Source organism: Peromyscus maniculatus, chromosome 16 (assembly GCF_049852395.1).
Source record: "Peromyscus maniculatus bairdii isolate BWxNUB_F1_BW_parent chromosome 16, HU_Pman_BW_mat_3.1, whole genome shotgun sequence".
NCBI classification, from domain to species: Eukaryota; Metazoa; Chordata; class Mammalia; order Rodentia; family Cricetidae; genus Peromyscus; species Peromyscus maniculatus.
Genome location: NC_134867.1, coordinates 67,585,500 through 67,604,617, shown reverse-complemented (window position 1 = coordinate 67,604,617; position 19,118 = coordinate 67,585,500). Strand labels below are relative to the sequence as shown.

Below are 19,118 nucleotides of genomic sequence, written 5' to 3'. Positions count from 1 at the left end.
GTGGAAATTGTTGTTAGCCATTGCATCTCCTTTGCTACCTGTCTCTACTCACTACTTTTATATCCAGGTTTCAGCGTGTGCTTGAGGATGCCATTTCTCCTGTTTCTTCTTGGCTTACTTCTCTCTTACGTAGCTTTTGTTAGTGCTCAATGTTGACTTCTTATACTTGCCTTAGATCATATTTTATATTCCTTTTTGACAGCTAGCTCATGAAAGTTTGAAATTCTTACAATACCCAGGATAATGCTATCCAACAATGAGTTTTCTATTCTAAGAAAAGATTAAAGATCTTCATAGGTAAGATAGAAATATGTCAGAATTTCAACTAAAAATTGACTGTTAAATTTTTGCCTGTTATTTTCTGTCCTTAAAAGACATGCATTGAAAATTCAGTAACAAAGGAAGAAATCACATCTGAATGGTTGGTGGCTTCTCTATTCAGGTAGATCACGGATTGATGAGTCTCTGCAAGAACCTACTTAACCCATAGTCATCAGAGTCTTGATTTTAATCAAAGCCTTGGCAGCATGTTACTTTACAAGAACAAGTGCCAATGTTTGGTTTTGTTGTGATATTCAAAATTATACTTTCAGGTATTCTGTATTCATCAAGTAGTAAATAACCCATTTTTCTTGGCAGTAGGTGTGATGGGAAAACACACACTGACTAATAAATCAATTATTTTCTATGGACACTTGTTGTGACAGTATTTCTTTTAGAATTATTTTAATTGATAAACATAAAGTTGTACAGTTATTGTTGTGTTAACTTTCATGGAGAGATGCAAACATTTTGTTCACCTCAGAAAGGGCACTAACAACAGACCAAAGAATGATTCCACCCAGGTCTACTTTAGTGAGTCAGTGAGTTATGTGGCTTTCTGAAAAGAGCCTCGGTGATTTAAAGGCAGGTGCATCACGTAAAAGTGAACTGAAACCTGAATGACTTAAAAAAAAATCTTCCTTCCTGTAGCAAACAGCCCGAACTGCAGGCACCTTGGCTGGTTTGAGAGTTTCCTCTCTGCAAAAGTGTTTACTGCTTTTAGAACCTTGTGGTGGGAGCTGACAAATTTTATAACTTTGCAAGATTCCTGAGCCCAGTTAAATTTCTTTTGTTCCTCAAGTCTTATGAGTATTACTTTCCCTTAGTTTAGAAGAAATAGATACAGAATACTTAAATAAAGCATGTTATTTTGAAATATGCATGTATTGTATAATACAAGTTAGAATACACCCATGCACATATCCTTACATATTTGTTTTATGGGGGTGAATATTTTTGATATCTATTTTTTCTTAGAAATTTTAAATAATATATTGTTATCTATAGTGTCCTTATTGTACAATAAATTTAAATCATGTTTATTATGTAATACATCCATGTTTTAATCATGTAATTAAAGATATATACACTAGGCACTAATTTAGACATTGACATTTTTGGCTCTACTGAGTAAGTGAAAATTATAGCTTGTGAGGCACAACCTTTTTGTGCAAAGAAAACTTACAAAAAATTATTAGGAAGAATTGGCTATGCCCTTTCATTTTGCCCATTTCTTCAAAATAAAGATTAAAGTTAAAGACTTAATTGAAACCCTACTAGAATGAGCAATTTTGAGGACTTCTAAGTAGAGACCTCACTACAGGTAGCACATTTGCATTTTACTTTGCATGAGCACAAGGAAGCCTAGAAATGAAGCCTGAAGTGTAAGTGTGCAGCAGGGAGCCAGCTAATTGATGTCAGAGAAAGTGGGGTGTGCTTTGATATCAATTACACTAACTCCAACTGGATCTTCACTAGCGGCGGGTCTTGTGTTTAATCTAATGATTCATTAACTGAAGAACTCGAGATGAGTTTTCACTTCCCATTAGTGAGACTCAAAAAAAAAAAAAAATCCAAGCTGGAGGATCCAGTCTCAGACTAAACCATGGAACCCAGGGTGCTTAAGTCCCCTAACTTCAATTCTTCTAAAGGCTTCTGTCACTGGCTTTCAAAGTCCCTGTTTGCTATTCCAATAGAATACTGTAGACTGGAGTGCGTATGTGGGGTGGAGTATAACAAAAACAAAGAAGAAGATCCCATTTGGGGTTGGAGTTGAGGTTTTACAATAAAGGAAAGAAAAAATGTGGGCATATGGACTCTTAGAGAAAGACCCACCATTTAGGAATCCTGAGATAGACAATTTACAATATAGGGTATTCCTTCATGAGAAATGCTAGTCGACTCATTTAAAGTTTTTGTCTTGGGGTTTCAAAAAGCCAGAATTACTGAGAACATTATGTTATCCTTTTTACATACAACAGTGAGTATTAACCTATAAATCTGACATACATACAGATATCTCTCACTACACTTGCCTGCCATAGAAACACTGGCAACATTGAGAGAGTCTATCCTTCCAGCCTGTGTACAGAGGAATTGTAACGCTTCTTAGAGGACTTTTGAGGAATGAGAAGTCACTACTGACAAGGAGAAGAAAGGGTCCTATACACCAAAGACTTTGCTTTCTCAACAATATTAGTCCTTTTCTGAATTGTGAGTAGCCTTTTAAATGGGGAGGCAATTGAGAACTGGGTTATGTATTAGGGAAATTTACAAATAACTAGCATGCATATTTCATATTTCATGAAAATTATAACATTATGAGTAAATACAGTAGGGAAATCTTTTAATGATATTATAAGAGACATGCTTTCAGTAGCAAAAAATGTCTAGAACACAGGAAGTATTAGAATGGACAATTCTTTTCCTCTGGATGTTTTTAAAAGATATATTCTTACCTATAAGAAATAGTTTATGATTGGACATAAAAGCCAGAAATATGATTGATAGGAAGATCTTTAATATTTATCTTGCTGAGTGATCAGATTTTGTTCCAGGCAGCTCACTCTGGCGATAACAGCCAGTGAAAATAATAACTTGGTATCAAAATTATATATAGCACTATATAACATATATATGGCTCTATATATTAAAATGTATATTTTGGAGGTATAAGCAGTGGGAATCTAAAGAGCAGAAAAAGTGAGGTGATTTAGTAACAAATGGTGTTATAGGCATCTGGGATGATTCCCAACTTTCTGCTGACATAGGTATATTGCTAATAATCCTATAAAAAGAGTGTGTGTGTGTGTGTGTGTGTGTGTGTGTGTGTGTGTGAGAGAGAGAGAGAGAGAGAGAGAGAGAGAGAGAGAGAGAGAGAGAGAGAGAGAGAGAGAGAGTTTAAGGTGAACAAACGTCTGTTTCAGATGAAGACTGTGGTGCCTAGAGAAGCACACCAGAGATGATGTGATGTCGGTAATTGCTTATACAGGTGTTGTTGCCCCACATGCACACAACTAAGAACCTCTACTATTTGCAGCCATGACTTTAGCAACCCATCTGATTAGAGGTTGTCTTGATGAAATCAACTACTATTTTAACTTACTAGTTTTTTAGAACACCATATTGCATACCGCATCTACATCACTCCTTTCACTACCCCCAATTTCTCCTGTTTCTCTCAAATTTGTGACCCCTTTTCTTTCATTACAATTGTTTTATATAACACAACTCACATATAGGAAAAAATCTCATGTGGTGGTATTGTGTTCCCCAAAATATTGTGCACCCTAATAAACTTATCTTGGGTCAGAGACAGAACAGCCACTAGATACAAAGGCTAGAAAATGGTGGCACCCATACCTTTAATCCTAGCATTCCAGAGGTAGAATTCCCTCTGGATCTCTGTGAGTTCAAGGCCACAAAAGTCAGGCATGGTGACACACGCCTTTAATCCCAAGAAGTAAGCCTTTAATCCCAGGGAGTGAGGCAGAAAGCAGAAAGATATATAAAGCATGAGGACCAGGAACTAGAAGCTTTTAGCTGTTAAGCTTTTAGGCTTTGAGCAGCACAGTTCAGGTGAGATCCATTTGGATGAAGACACAGAAGCTTCCAGTCTGAGGAAACAGGATCAGCTGAGGAACTGGCAAGGTAGCTGTGGCTTGTTCTGTTTCTCTGATCTTCCAGCATTCACCCCAATAACTGGCCTCAGGTTTGATTTTATTAATAGGACCATTTAAGTCATGCTACAATCTCATATTTGGAAACAACTTACTGAGTCCATTTAGTATCAGTTGCTCATGTGTACATAGGTTGAAGACTAACTGTTTCGATTGGACACCTATGTAGAAGCTTGTCTCTGAAGGAAACATTCCTCCCCCCTCACCCAGCATCCAGTCTTTATTTTGGTTAAATTGGTATTCATTTCTCTTCTCTCTCTCTCTCTCTCTCTCTCTCTCTCTCTCTCTCTCTCTCTCTCTCTGTTGTACATTGTATAGATGTTTATGTGTGTACTTGTGAATATGGATGCATGTGCAGGTGACCATACATGAATGTGTTGTAGGAGACAGAGTTTGATGTTCTGTGTCTTTTCAAATTGCTCTCCATCTCTTGTTTGTTTGTTTGTTTGTTTGTTTGCTTGAGCCCTGGTTCTCACCAATCCAATTAAAATGGCTGGCCAGCAAGCCCCAGGGATCCACTTGAGTCTGTTCCCTAATCCTTCTGGGGTTATAGACATGTACTGGCATGACTAGTTTTTAAACCGGTGCTAGGGATGCCCAATTTTACATGATAAGCAAATGCTTATCAATTGGGCTGTCTCCTCAGCCATAGACATCTATATTTATTCCATTGATTTGTTTAGCATTTTTCCTCTCAAAAAATTAAAGATTTCTTATCTCCCTATAGAATATATTTTACAGTTAGTTAGTAACTAATAAATTTTAAAAAACTCACCAATAATCCTGAAACTCAGTTTTGACACAGAATGTTCATATCCTAGGTAAGGACAGTAGGAATGTTATTTGATTTTGTTAAGAAGCATATACCAATAAGTTCATTCCAGCAAAGTTAAGAATTGAGTTCTATGTGCTGAATATTGAATTCTGGGAACTATCTTCTGGGACTTTGCATCAAAAATTATTTCACAGGCACAAAGCTGTTTGACTCATAATACTGCACATGCCAAACGATTTATGTGGTTGCATCCAGGTTTGGCGCTAAGTAAATGCCACCGCTTTCACCTAGTCACTGAATTGAACTTAGCAGCAGCACAGTGCTCAGCTACCTACATTCATCCTTCAACGTCGATGTTTCTTGTGAAGTTCTCATAATTCTTTAAATGTCACCTTCCAACAGCTGACGGGAAAGCCATTACTTTATTTTAATTAGGAAGTTGAGACTTGCACTGCTCCAGAGGAAATTATTCTTGCCAAGAAACAGAGGAGAGTTTTCAACGAAAATCATCTCAGTTTTCATACTAAAGAAACACAGAAATGCTTAATTAATAAACAGATTTAAAATGAAGCCATATTAGTACATTTATCAGTAAACACTAATTCATATAATTATTTATTTATTTATTTACTTTTTGGAAGCTTTTCCTAATAGAGTAAACATAAAATAGAAATTTATGTGGTTTTTCTTTGATATTGCTTTTTAAAAAAATCTGACTTTACAATGTTTGCTGAAACAAATTTGAGATTTGGGAGCACATCCTGACTTTTCTTGACTACAGGTTTATATTTCTATCATGTAACTGAGGAGAAAGAGTTTGTATGTGGTACCAGGTGGGTCTTCTTTTTCTAACATTATACTAAGTTTTTTTCTTTCTCCTACTTCTTCCAAAGGCATTGCAACCTCATGGCTCTTTTTTCTACCTTTTTCCATATTCCTAACTTAGAAAAAAGAAGACAAGATAATATGTGTGCTATTTGTTCCTCCCAATGGTAGACATGTTTAATTTATTTCTGGATACTATTTTGTGAGATATCCCTAATTGAAGACATAATGCCTTCATTGTCTGGTCCTCAGATGGGTTTTTAGAACATGATGAACAAGTTTTTAGCGCTTTAAAACAGGAGTTCTCCATCCACTTTGGCATGTCCATTGGTGGTATTCTTGTTCAGCTCATGTTTTCAGTCTTTCTGAGTTTATATACTCAGGCACAAAGAGCAGCAAGTTCTAGGATTAGACGTATGTTAGGTTTTTAAATCTTTCTTAGTTTGCCTCTGTAGCTAGATCTTAAATCTGAGGTAAAGCTTTGGTGGCTGGGAAATGTTTATGGTATTAATTGCTAAAATTTGGAAGCAATCACAATGTTTAGTAATAGAGAAAGAAAAATAAATTATACTATGTCTTTCTCCATGGATTAATTTGCCTCTATTATTTCTCTTGGTGAAGAATTAAGAATCATATGGCAAATGTCAGAATTAAGTCAAAAGGCATACCAAAGAGAATTTGTATATAGAGCATTACTATAACATGTAAGAACCATATGTATGGAATAACATGTTACTGGGTGGAAATCAATCAAAATGATGTATTACTGTTTATCTGTGTGTTTTAGAGTGATGTGTCATGGTTTTCTCTCCTATTTATATTGTGCTGCTCTCCTTTCAGTATTTTTCTGTAATAAGAAAATGAAGTTCTAAATCTATCTCTGCAAACATATTTTGCATTTTCAAATACTGTTACTTTAAACCATTATACAGATCTGCTAAATTTCAATCAACTTATATCAGTTGTGTCTCATGTTTGGTGACAGTGGACCTCAGAAGTTCATGGAGATTTTGTTCTGGGAAAGTTTTCTTTTCTACCTTGAAAAGGGAGTCAGAAATTTCTGGGCACACTCTTAAGCCTGTAGAAGAAGTTTCCATTAGATAAGTCACAGAATTTCAAAAGGTTTCTTGTAGTTAGACTTATTCAGGGCTGGTATTGGACACATATATAGAAATACCTAAAAAAATCGAGGTGATCTGTTTCATTTTCTCACTCATGAAAGAAAAGCCAGATGGCTGCATGGTAACCTGCACTTTCAGAACATAGCAGGATCAATGGGTTAGGGAAATTTTCTGAGGACAGATGAGCTTCACTTATACCAAAGACCAGCATGGAGTGAACTTTAATTTTGCTTGATAGGCAAATAAGCCTTGGAATAGAGAATTGGTAACTAAGGGCTTTTGGGGGCTACAAGATTAGAAACTTATGAATCAGAGAAGAGTTAATTAAAAGAAGATCATGGTGAGGGAGCCCAGAGAAGCCCAGGGGAGTTTCCAAGAGACAAAAAGCAGGCCTTCTAGCAGAGCTGGCTCCAGGGAATGCTTGTCACTAGTGTGTAACAATGCCAGATAAGTCAGAAGTTTTCAGTCTCCCAAGTTTGACTTCCTTTGCATTTTCCAAACCTACAGGGGTCAGAACATGGAGTTACCACCAAGAACATAGGGAAAGAGTTGGAATAAAAAGAGAGACAATGGTGATTGCCTTCCTTGGGGAAAGTAGAAACCCTACAGTTGTATTTATATTGAAAATATTGAATATTAAATGTGGCTGTGCATTTAAATACAGAAAAAGGTGCTGAAAATGATGCTGTCAAGAGGAGGCACAACAGCCTTTTTACCAAAACGCTATTTCTGTTGTCCATAACCCCGGTAGTAGATACATAGCCACCTTAACTCCGCAAATTACCATCAACCAATGAATTACTGATGGAAAATGACAAGAAAATATTATAGGTTACAGGTTACTCAGATGGAGCCCATTCAACATATATGCTTCACTGCCACCCAGTGTTTCCTGCTCAGATGAAGTTCCCTGTAACTTCTGTTGTCAACTGCTCCGCTTGGCATTCTTTGTTGGCTTCCTTCTATTTCCGTTTGCAAATGCCTGTCTTTTCTTCAGTACTTCATAGAATCATGTCCAAAAATCCAATTTTATGAAATCTTTGTTTTAATGTCTACAGGCTGGCAAATTTAACTTACGACAGGTGGTATCTGAGTACTTTTACAAAAGAAGCCCCTAGGATAAGATTTTGGCCAGATGGTAATTTTTGGATTACTGTCACATTGAAACCACTAAATGTTTCTTTTTTAAGGTACTGATACTGCATAAATGTAGAAGAAGGAGAGCAAGTGACTTTATAATGCCTGCAGTGTTTGAACAATGACGAGCCAATGGCGCCTGAAATGTGTTGTTAAGTTTCTTTTTTTTTTTTTTTTTTTTTTTTTTGGTTTTTCGAGACAGGGTTTCTCTGCGTAGCTTTGCGCCTTTCCTGGAGCTCACTTGGTAGCCCAGGCTGGCCTCGAACTCACGGAGATCCGCCTGGCTCTGCCTCCCGAGTGCTGGGATTAAAGGCGTGCGCCACCACCGCCCGGCCTGTTGTTAAGTTTCTAATTGCTATTAAAATATTCTGGGAAGACAAGAGACTCAGTCATCTTAATGGTTAGTTAAAACCATACTTTCTGTGTAGTACTGAAATGAAGAGTTATTTCATATAGTAGAAAGCAGGTTGTGGTGAAATCAGATTATTAGATTAATATTAACAGGAACAAGTAAGAAGGCTGTATTTAGAGTAGTAGTGAGTTTGTTATACTAAAATCACATTCCTAGGGAAATGGTGGAGCTTTGAGTCCCAGGCTAAGGATAATTTCAGAAAATTCAAACTCCCAAGGAATATGGGAGGAATTGCTTCCCTCCTCCTTATTAGAGAAGAGGGGATTCCCAATATCTGTATTCCACATAAGTACACATGAGGTAAATATTTTACAAGATGATACATCTCTTCTTCTCAACTAATCTTTGAATTATTGCTTCCAATCCAATAACTATGTTTTTTTTTTAATCTAGAAAGTATTGTTTGACCAGAAAATATCTTCCGTAAAAAACAACAAGAAAACATACTTTCCTTGTGATAGAACAGAAAGGACTATTCATTAAAAAGAACTACATGTTTGGCAAATGTATGCTGGCAAGAAATGGAAGAACATGTCAGGATAGATGAATAAGAGAAGTGAAAATAGGCTTAAATATATTAAGTCTATTCTTAGTCCATGTACAGAATTCAAAGTGGGAATGGGGGGTTGAAAACCAGGCAGTAAATGAGATAAAACTGTGTGCCTCTCTTACAAAAGTTTTAAGAAAGACTTTTAAAAACCTCATATCAGAATTGGTTTTTAAAATAAGCTCCAAGAAAACAAACAACAACAATATGTAAAGGAACATGTATTACTAAGAAACTAGCAGTACACTGCTATGTATTTGGGCTCCTGGTGCTGACAGAGATGGTAGGAATCCCAAATAGAGAGGTCAAGTGGTGGCACTTAACTCTCAGAGCCAAAGTGAACACAATTTGGAAGATTTTGGACATAATGGCTTTACTGACAGAAAAGTATGTCTTCTGATAATAGATTATGCTATTTTAAGCTAGAGACAGATGAACATGAACACTAACCTAGTCTGTTATTTGACACATGTACCTAAAAAGTAGAAAGAACAATTAAAGAGTTAAAGTCATTCATTATAGTGGAAAATTATAATTGATTATGAAAGTTGAAGTTTTGACTCAGCTCTAAAATCCAAAGCACACTGACTGCAAGGAAGACTGATTCTGAATCATGTAGTGTTTAATTTCATCTTTCTGTAAAGGGCCCTATAAGTATTTTCTACACTGTTACCCTTGAGGCAAAGGGAATGCCTGAGTATTTTTGAATACTCTTGGAACAGAATTTTAGCTGACAGGATTCTAAAATGTCTTTATGACTCTATACCCTCTTTATAATTGGGGAATATAAAGGCTTAGTAATGATAGGATCTTGGTGTGAACACATTTAAAAACTGTCCAAACTTCAAGCCCATTTTCCATATACAGGATGAAGATTGTGGGGCTGAGCTTTCAATTGCTTTCTCCTGATGTTATGAACAATACAGACAGTTATGGTAGAAATATGATAGTGCAAGCTTGTGAAAGCCTCATCACCCTAATTCTGACCATGACAGTAAGTCTGAAATAATGATGCATTTGATTAAATGTACAGGGGTTGTACTCTTATATCTCTTTTCAAATCACAAACTTGACCCATTAAAACAAAACCAAATGTATTGTGATTTGGTTTTGATTAACTAATTAATATGGGAGGGCCTATACCATTGTGGGTGGTGCAAAACTTTGGCAGGTAGTTTTGAGTTTATAAGAAAGCAGGCTAAGCAAGACATGAGGAGCAAGCCAATGAGCAGCTTTCCTCCATGGCCTCTGCACAAGTACCTGCCTCCATGTTCCTACTTGACTTTTTGGGGTAATGGATTGTAAGCTGCAAGATGAAATAAACCCTTTCCTTCCCCAAGTTGCTTTTGGTTTATGGTGTTTTATTACAGCAATAGAAACCCTAAGACACAGCAATTTATTTAAATTAACATTGGTTAAATTATTATTATTCCACTCATCTGAATTAATGGAATTTCCCCAATATGTCAATTTATTTCTACCTACTATTATGTTCTAGTTACTTCCACACACTGATTACCAAAATTATACTTATGCTCAACAACCTGTATTTTGATAATATTTAGGTGGTGCTATGGAATGTCATTCTGTATGCTGTGAATGTGTGTTGCTCTGATTGGTTGATAAATAAAATGATGATTGGCCAGTACCCAGGCAGGAAGTATAGGCAGGATAAGCAGATAAGGAGAATTCTGGGAAGAGGAAGGCTGAGTCAGGAGTAGCCAGCCAGACACAGAGGAAGCAAAATGACATGGAAGGACTGAGGAAAGGTACCAAAATAAACATAAATAAGAATTATGGTTTTATGGTTTAATTTAAGTGTAAGAGATAGTCAGTAATGAGCCTGAGCTAATGATCAAGCAGTTATAATTAATATAAGCCTTTGTGTGTTTACTTGGGGAATGCAAGTGGGAGAGATTTGTCCTGACCACTGGCCAGGCAGGACACAGGAAAATTTCCGGCTACAAGGTAGAATTCATGTGCTCCTAATCCTATTTCCTGGGATCAGTAAATGTCCAAAACCAATGCTTAGGCAAGGAATGAATGATTCTATGTTCCTGATTGACTCCATCTTTTCTCCTCATCCTATTTCTTGGATGTTGTTCTTGTTAATGAAGAAGTGGCTGTTGCATTTAGTCTATAGATGCTAGCAAAGAATGATGATGAAACAAGTTACTACAGACTAATTTTATCAAGCTGTTGTTTCCTTTTTTCTTTCAGGTTGGTGTGTTCATGCTACTAAATTCTTTACAAATTGAAAAAAAGACACATTTTCCCCCCTCTTCAGTGCCCCATTAATGAAAAGTGCAATGCAAATAATGAGAAATGTTTAAATTGCCTTTGCCCCTTAAATTAGTGCTTGACTTAATGAAAACTAATAGCATTGAAACTGAGAAACTCTTAGGAAATTAATCTATGCCCTGTTAATATGCAACACATTTGTGTGTATAAAGGTTACTTTAGAACTGATGTACATTGTATTTTTTCTGATATTGGTTGAAGTTGTAGCAAATAAAATGGGAATACATCATACAATTTCTTTGAGATTTTACTTTTCTTTAAATCACCTGCACTAGTGCTGGTGGATGATACACCATTGGGTAAATTTATTCATATTTTTATTCAGCAACTGACTGTGGGATGATATATCTATAACACAACCCCTATACCTAAAGTTCAGGAACATGGAAGAAAAAGGTAAGAAAGACAGTAAGAGCCAGAGGACCAGGAATTCACGTGTGTCTTTAAGTTATGACAGGGAAGCTATATCATGAAATTGCAAAAATATGGATTCCTAAAAAGACCTGAACAATAATAACACCAGTTGACATGACAATATATATGGAGGAACTCTAACAGGGCCCCACTCACAGGTGATTAATGCTTACTGAGAGAGGGAATATTAGTCCTTCTGAGGGATGAGCCTCCTAATTAGTTATCCATTATCAGGTGGTCAGCACTAAAATCATATACATATGAAATCATACAAGCAACACTAAATGGACTCGGCTGGTTATATTTGTGTATTGTTGTGTGTTGTAATGTAACAATACAATATATTTGTGTGTTGTAATGTAACAATACATTAACAGTAATGTATTGTTTATATATATATATATATATATATATATATATATATATATATATATATACATATATACATACATATCAATACATTATTGTTGAAAAAAATAAAACAGGCCGGGCGGTGGTGGCGCACGCCTTTAATCCCAGCACTCGGGAGGCAGAGCCAGGCGGATCTCTGTGAGTTCGAGGCCAGCCTGGGCTACCAAGTGAGTTCCAGGAAAAGGCGCAAAGCTACACAGAGAAACCCTGTCTCAAAAAACCAAAAAAAAAAAAAGAAAAAGAAAAAAAGAAAACAGAGCCCATGAATTTGAGACAAAGCGGGAGGGACATAGGAAAGGTTGGAGAGGGAGGAAATGATATAATCATATTTCAGTTAAAAATAAAATAAAATTTAAAAAATAGCAAAGAAGTATGTCCCTTCTTTCCCTTGAACCAGTAAGAATGATATTGTTCAGGAAAATATGAATTAACCTTTACACTCCAAATCTGGATTTTGTTTCTATTTTAAAAGGACAAATATAGATCATGGTTTTTGGAATTAGACAAAGTAATACTTTTTAAGAAAGAAAAATTATAAAGTTGCATTTGGCAGCATATATCTGACATGGCAGCTACTCAGACGGCTGAGGCAGAAGGATCACAAATTAAAAGTCAGCTTGGGCTATATAGTGAGTTAAAGGCAAGCCTAAGTAAGTTAGTAAGATCTTGCCTCAAGATAGACAGGCAGACAGATAAACAGACAAAAGAGGAATGGCATGTTTTCTTTTTTCTGTATAAGGAAACAAAAGCCACAAGTGTTTGGAGAGAGGAAACCTGACTTCATCACCATATGATGCAGCTGTTCTATGTCTGAATGAGAAGAAATTTTTTAGGATATATTGAAGGTAAGTTGATTACAGGAGACAACATATTTACAAAAACTTGAAAGATGTATTTTATTTTGATTTTCAAAAATAAATATTTATGGGAACTTTAATCAAATATTCCATGCCCCTGCTCCAAGTTGCACTGAATTATACTGCTGAACCAAGTACACCCACATTGCTGTACAACTATCACCAAAATCCAGTTTTAGAATTTTGTCATTTTTCCTGTCTGTAACTCTTAGACTGAATATCATGCTCAATATTCAAATGCAAACAATAACCATGTCATAATTATGCCTAATATCATATAACTGTCCCACATACAACCAAAAACATATAATGTTTACCCAGGTAAAGATTATAGGTAATATATTAAAATTATACATGCAAATACAAATTCATAATACATTATAAATTTTTAATAGATAGCAATGTCTCTTGAGAGACATTTTTAGTATCTCAAAACAATATGATAACCACTGATGTCTCTGAATTGATGTTACATTAGATGATAAAGATATTCAGGAATTGAAATTCAAATATCTATACAAATACATTTTTAACAAAATATGACAGAAAAATCTCATGTCAATTATAATCCTTAGTTTTGCAACTGGTTATGTGGTGCTGTGGGATGGTCTGTATGTCAAATTGCTCTGATTGGTCAATAAATAAAACACTGATTGGCCAGTGGTTAGGCAGGAAGTATAGGCGGGACTAACAGAGACGAGAAAAGGAAGAACAGGAAGGCAGAAGGAGTCACTGCCAGCCGCCGCCAGGACAAGCAGCATGTGAAGATGTCGGTAAGCCATGAGCCACATGGCAAGGTATAGATTTATGGAAATGGATTAATTTAAGCTATAAGAACAGTTAGCAAGAAGCCTGCCACGGCCATACAGTTTGTAACCAATATAATTCTCTGTGTTTACTTGGTTGGGTCTGAGTGGCTGTGGGACTGGCAGGTGACAAAAATTTGTCCTGACTGTGGGCAAGGCAGGAAAACTCTAGCTACAATGTGGACTTATCTAGTATTTATAACTACCTTCATCTACTACCCATTCTTAATTTTCTGCATTCTCAGTAAGCACCTCAGCAGGTCTTGGCTCTTTTCCTGGAGGAGTGACATAAATCTTCATTCCTGAAAGGTCTGTGATCATGTGATCCCACCTGGATTAGGTTGCTGTAGTTTCCCATTGGCTGTAATCACAAGACATGACACCAAGAGATGACCTAGACTCTCCTGTACTCCAGATATAATCTTCCTTACCTCCATTGTGGAGAAACAATCCAATTTCTCCTTGATAATCTGGATCAATCACCCCGTCTAATGCTGTTATTATTATTTCTTTTTTAGCCTGTTGGCTTAAGGGTATCAGAGGCCCAAAGTGGCCGGGGGGGAAGTCTAGGCTTCTAGGTCAATGGAATGTTTCTTATGTTTTCTTCCCTGATTGCTGTTCAGTCCTATGGAACCCAAACTTCTAGGTAAGCAGAACTTGTGGGAACAGGAAACAGAAATTTTCCTAGTGAGTCACTACGGGGGTGATATTGAGTGAAACTATTCCTTCTTCCACCCCTTGATTCCTGGGCCTGTGTACTCTGGCTATGGATGAAATTATACTAGATATTTACTCTGATTCAAAGAATACACAGCCTATTGGAGAACACTGCCTCAGCCCTCTAAACTGATGCCAACTAATTGGTACTTTAACTGTGTCTTTAAAAGGCCAGTCCATCTTTCTATGATGCCAAATGCTCCAGGATTGTGGGGAACATGGAAAGACCAGTGAATTCTGTGATCATGTGCCTATTGTTGCACTTCTCTGGCTGTAAAGTGAGTTCCTTGGTCAGAACCAATATAGTATGAAATACCAAGACCGTGGATACAGCATTCTGTAAGACATGGATACTATTTTGGCAGAAGCATTATTTGTGGGAAAGGCAAATTCATACCCTGAAGCAGTATATATTCCAGCAAGGATAAAAATGTTGTTCTTTCCACAAAGGAAATGATCAAAAGTAGACAACGAGTCACCAGGTTGCTGGATAGTCACCATAGGGAATATACCATATTAGGAGCTAAGTGTTGGTGTCTTTTTGGGTGGCAGATTTGGGACTCAGCTGCAGCAGTAGCAAGGTTAGGCTTGGTGAAAGAAGACTAAGTTGTGCAGTCCATGCATAACAACCACTTCTGTAAGCATGGCCATTTTGTAAAGGGACCATTGGGCAATAACAGTGATGCCTGAGTAAAAAGACTAATTGTACACAATACAGGTCATCCTATATACTTGATTATTGAACTCATTGTCTGCTGAACTCACCTTTTTGGTGAGCATTTACATTGGACAGAAGTGTCTTCACATCCTTCACCCATTTGGAGAGGTATATCCATATACTTTATCCTCAGATGTCTTTCTCATCATTTTTCCAATCATGCCCTTTATAAATCCTTTGGCTATAGTCCGTTAATCAGTGAATAATCACACATCTGGCCATTTTTGCTGCTAAACAAAGTGTATGATATATATCGCCTACGTTGTAGCCAATGTGAAAATTTACCTTTGCCAGTGTCTTTCAGGGTTGTCCCTGAAATGGATAATTGTTTGTTTTTGCTCTTTTGGGGGGCCCACCATCCAGCACCCAAATAAATCACACATGGAGGCTTATTCTTAATTATAAATGACTAGCCTTAGCTTGGCTTGCTGCTAGCCAGCTTTCCTTAACTTAAATTATTCCTGTCTATCTTTTGCCTGTGGGGTTTCCTTTTCTATTCCTGTATGTCTTTTCTTTTCTTCTTACTCTGTATCTGGCTGTGTAGCTGGGTATTTGGGTAGCTGGCCCCTGAAGTCCTCCTCCTTCCTCTCTCATCCCTTCCTTTTCTCCAATATTTCTCCTTCTATTTCTTCTCTCTGCCTTCCAGACTTGCCTATCCTTTCTCCTGCCTTGCCATTGACCATTCAGCAATTTATTAGACCATTAGGTGTTTTAGACGGGCACAATAACACAGCTTCCAAGAGTTAAACAAATGCAACATAAATAAAAGTAACACACCTTAAAACAACATTCCCCCACAGGTAATGCTGCAGATGTCCCCTTCTGGGTAGTGCCTGCAAAACGTGCAGACCCATCAGTGAACCAGGCCCTAGTCTTCTCTTCCTCAGTCAACCAATCATAGGCCACGCCCGACGAGTCTCTAGGTGTATGCTTGGCAGAAAATGTCATTGTAATGGGAGTAGAAACCATAGGTATTTGGGTAACTTCTTAACATAACTTGCTTGGCCTTCAGGATCTGCTTGGGCATGATCATATACATACTGCTTCCATTTGATAATGAATGTTGCTGTGCATGTCCTACTTCATGACTTGGTAAGTCAAATAACACTTGGGACATGATGGGCAGCTCAGGTCACATAGTAATTTGTGGGCCATTGTCAAATATTCATTTACCACTAAGATCTAACAGCAGACCAAAAACTGTCTCTCAAAGGGAGAATAGTTGTCTGAAGATGATGGTAGAGTCTTGCTCCAAAATCCCAGTCTATATACACAGCAGTCTATATCTGTTGATCTGTTTCCTGCCCTAAGCCCCATTCAAAGCTAGTGGCATTTAGTCACTTGGTATATGGGCCAGAGGAACACACACAAGAAAGGAAATGTGCTGTCTACTGAATCAAAGTAGGCCCACTAACCATGGTGCTTCTTTCTTGATGGTGGGAGGGGCCAGGTGTAATAATTTATCTTAGAAATAATATTTCTGAATGCCCCATACCACTGGACTCCTTCACTGAAGTAGAAGGACCTTGAATGTTGGTTAATTTTATTTTCCATCATCTGATGCATATAAGTGTTACCAACAAGTCCAAAGTGGTTGCTACCTCCTACTCACTTGGCCCAATAAACATAATGTTATCAATATAGTGGACCAATGTGGTATTTTATGGAAGAGAAAGACAATCAAGATCCCTTCAAACTAAGTGATGACATGGGGCTGGAAATTAATATATCCTTGCAGTAAAACTGTAAGAGTATACTATAGACCTTCCAATTGAAAGCAAATTGTTTCTAGTGGTCCTTATGAACATCTATTGAGCAAAAGGCATTTGCTAGATCAGTGTCTGCATACTGTGTACCAAGAGATGTGTTAATCTGCTCAAGTAAGGACACTATATCTGTTACATCAGTTGCAAGTGGAGTCACTACTTAGTTAAATTTTGAATAGTCAACTGTCATTCTCCATGACCCACCTGTCTTCTGCTGCCCAAATGTCACAGACAGAGGAGTTAAAGGGTGATGTGGTAGGAACACCACCCCTCTTCTTTCAAAGCCTTGATGGTAGTACTAACTTCTACAACTCCTTCTGTGCTGTCATATTGTATTTCATTCACTATTTTCTCTGATAAAGACATCTCCAGCAGCTTCTATTTGGGCTTTCCAACCATAATAGTCCTGACTCCACAGCACAGGAAACCAATGTGAATCTTCTGCTGAGTTCTCAATTATACATTCTGGCAATGGAGAAATAACAACAGGGTGTGTTCAGGAACCTACTGGTATACTGTAAGTCAAACCTCAACCCAAACCAGAGCCCTATTTTAACAGGAGGGCCACAATGTTTTTTATGATTTCCTGGAATCAGTTTCAATTCTAAACAACTATCCAATTGATTACAGAAAGTCAGATTTCATCCACCCTTTCCCAGTGTACAGTTACTCTTGTAAAGGCCATAGGTCCCTCCCTCTAGAGAAGGATGGGACAAAGACTAACCATGAAATTCTTAGGGATTTTAGTGAAATGTTTTCTGAGGGAGACTTGGACTTCCTTTCATTCAAGGAGTTCTGGGTCTGCAAATGGGTTCAAGTCTGGAAATGTCTTCAGGTGCCAACATTCCCTCTTGCCAAAATTTAATGTAACGTTTCTTTCATTTGAGAACTTTCTAGTTACACAGATCAAACAAAAATGAAGTAGGCTTCCTATCTCTTTCACACCCAGAAACATCATGACTAATTAGCTAGTACCAAAAGTCCAAACAAGTCAGGTCACCATAAAAGTGACCCTGCCTGAGTGACCCATTATGAGTCAGGCTGTTATGGACATTTTTGAAACTTGCCAGAGTGAAGGCAAGCAGGCAAAGAGCAAGGGCCTCCTCCTTCCATGTGCATTATAGACACTGGCATGAGAATGTGTGGCCCATATTTAAAGTGCATCTTCTTACCTCAAATTATCTCATTTAGGATTGATGAAAGGATTTTAAGGCTCAAGGAAATTGCAATGTTAGGGTGGGTACACTGTGTAAAATGTAATCTTCCACAATTAGAAGGCACAGAAGACATGGCCTTTTTGGAATCTCCAAAGGTAAAGTTATCATAATGGGCATAGGCAAATCAATGTCCATAAAGGGGCTGAACATGTAGTTCAACAAATAAAATCATTGACTGTTCTTTCAGAGGGCCCTAGTTTGATTGCCCTGCACATATAGCACACCTTACATATATCTGTAAACCCCTTTCTGGGGATCCAATAGCCTTTTCTGGCCTTCACTGGCATGAGGCATGTACATGGTATATAGACATACACGCAGGCAAAATACCCTTACACATAAAATAAAAATAAGTAAATGTTTTTAAAAAATTAAGTGCTTACAGTCTTGTCACAGAGAACATACCCTTAGCTATTTCAATCTAGTGGGAAATCAAGGCAGAGTTCAGCCTACACATAGCATGTTTGATGGGAACAAGGAGACATTGCAGTAAGCCTCAGTTACAACTCACTCCATCCATGCACAGCTGGTGGATTCTAATATTGGACATGGATTTTAATGTTGGAGGACTCAGAAGGAAGTTTCTCTTGTTCAAGTGTCTCAGCTAAGAGAAATGTCTGAGTTGTTTTCTCTCATTTCCCCCTTAATTTGTCCGAGTTTATTTACTTATTTTTAAATTGGATTTTAAAAATACACTGCTCTTTTCTTATCCTTATTTTCTTTTCCATTTAAAAATTTTGCAACATATTTCTTTATCCCCAAATCTATAACCTCCCTTTAAAAATTATTTCGTTATTAGCTTCAGCTTTATTAAATTTTGACATTTTAGTTTATTTTATGCTACTTTTGTACCCTTTCTATTTTTATTTGTGGCATAGTTGTTCATTTTAATTATTTTTTCACTATACTTCTAAATCTGTTTTGTTTTGTGTTGTTACTTTGTTCATTCATTCATCCATTTATTCTTTTTTTCTGTGATTCAGTGGATCCAACTCTGGGCTTGATGATAGGAGTTGTATTTCTAAGTTACACCCCATGTCTTGAATTGTTTTTAGATAGACTCTCACTGTGTGTCTTAGCCTCAAACTTGTTA

The 19,118-nt window shown here is 37.1% G+C and overlaps 1 long non-coding RNA gene across 1 annotated transcript in view; it reads right to left on the bottom strand.

Moving 5' to 3' along the window:
* Positions 1 to 4,806: 4,806 nt before the first annotated feature.
* LOC121823113 (uncharacterized) overlaps positions 4,807 to 19,118 on the bottom strand; it is a 147,019-nt gene continuing 132,707 nt past the window's right edge. The window contains exon 6 of the long non-coding RNA XR_013045189.1: positions 4,807 to 5,299. This is a non-coding gene — a long non-coding RNA (uncharacterized LOC121823113). The remainder of the gene's footprint in view (positions 5,300 to 19,118) is intronic.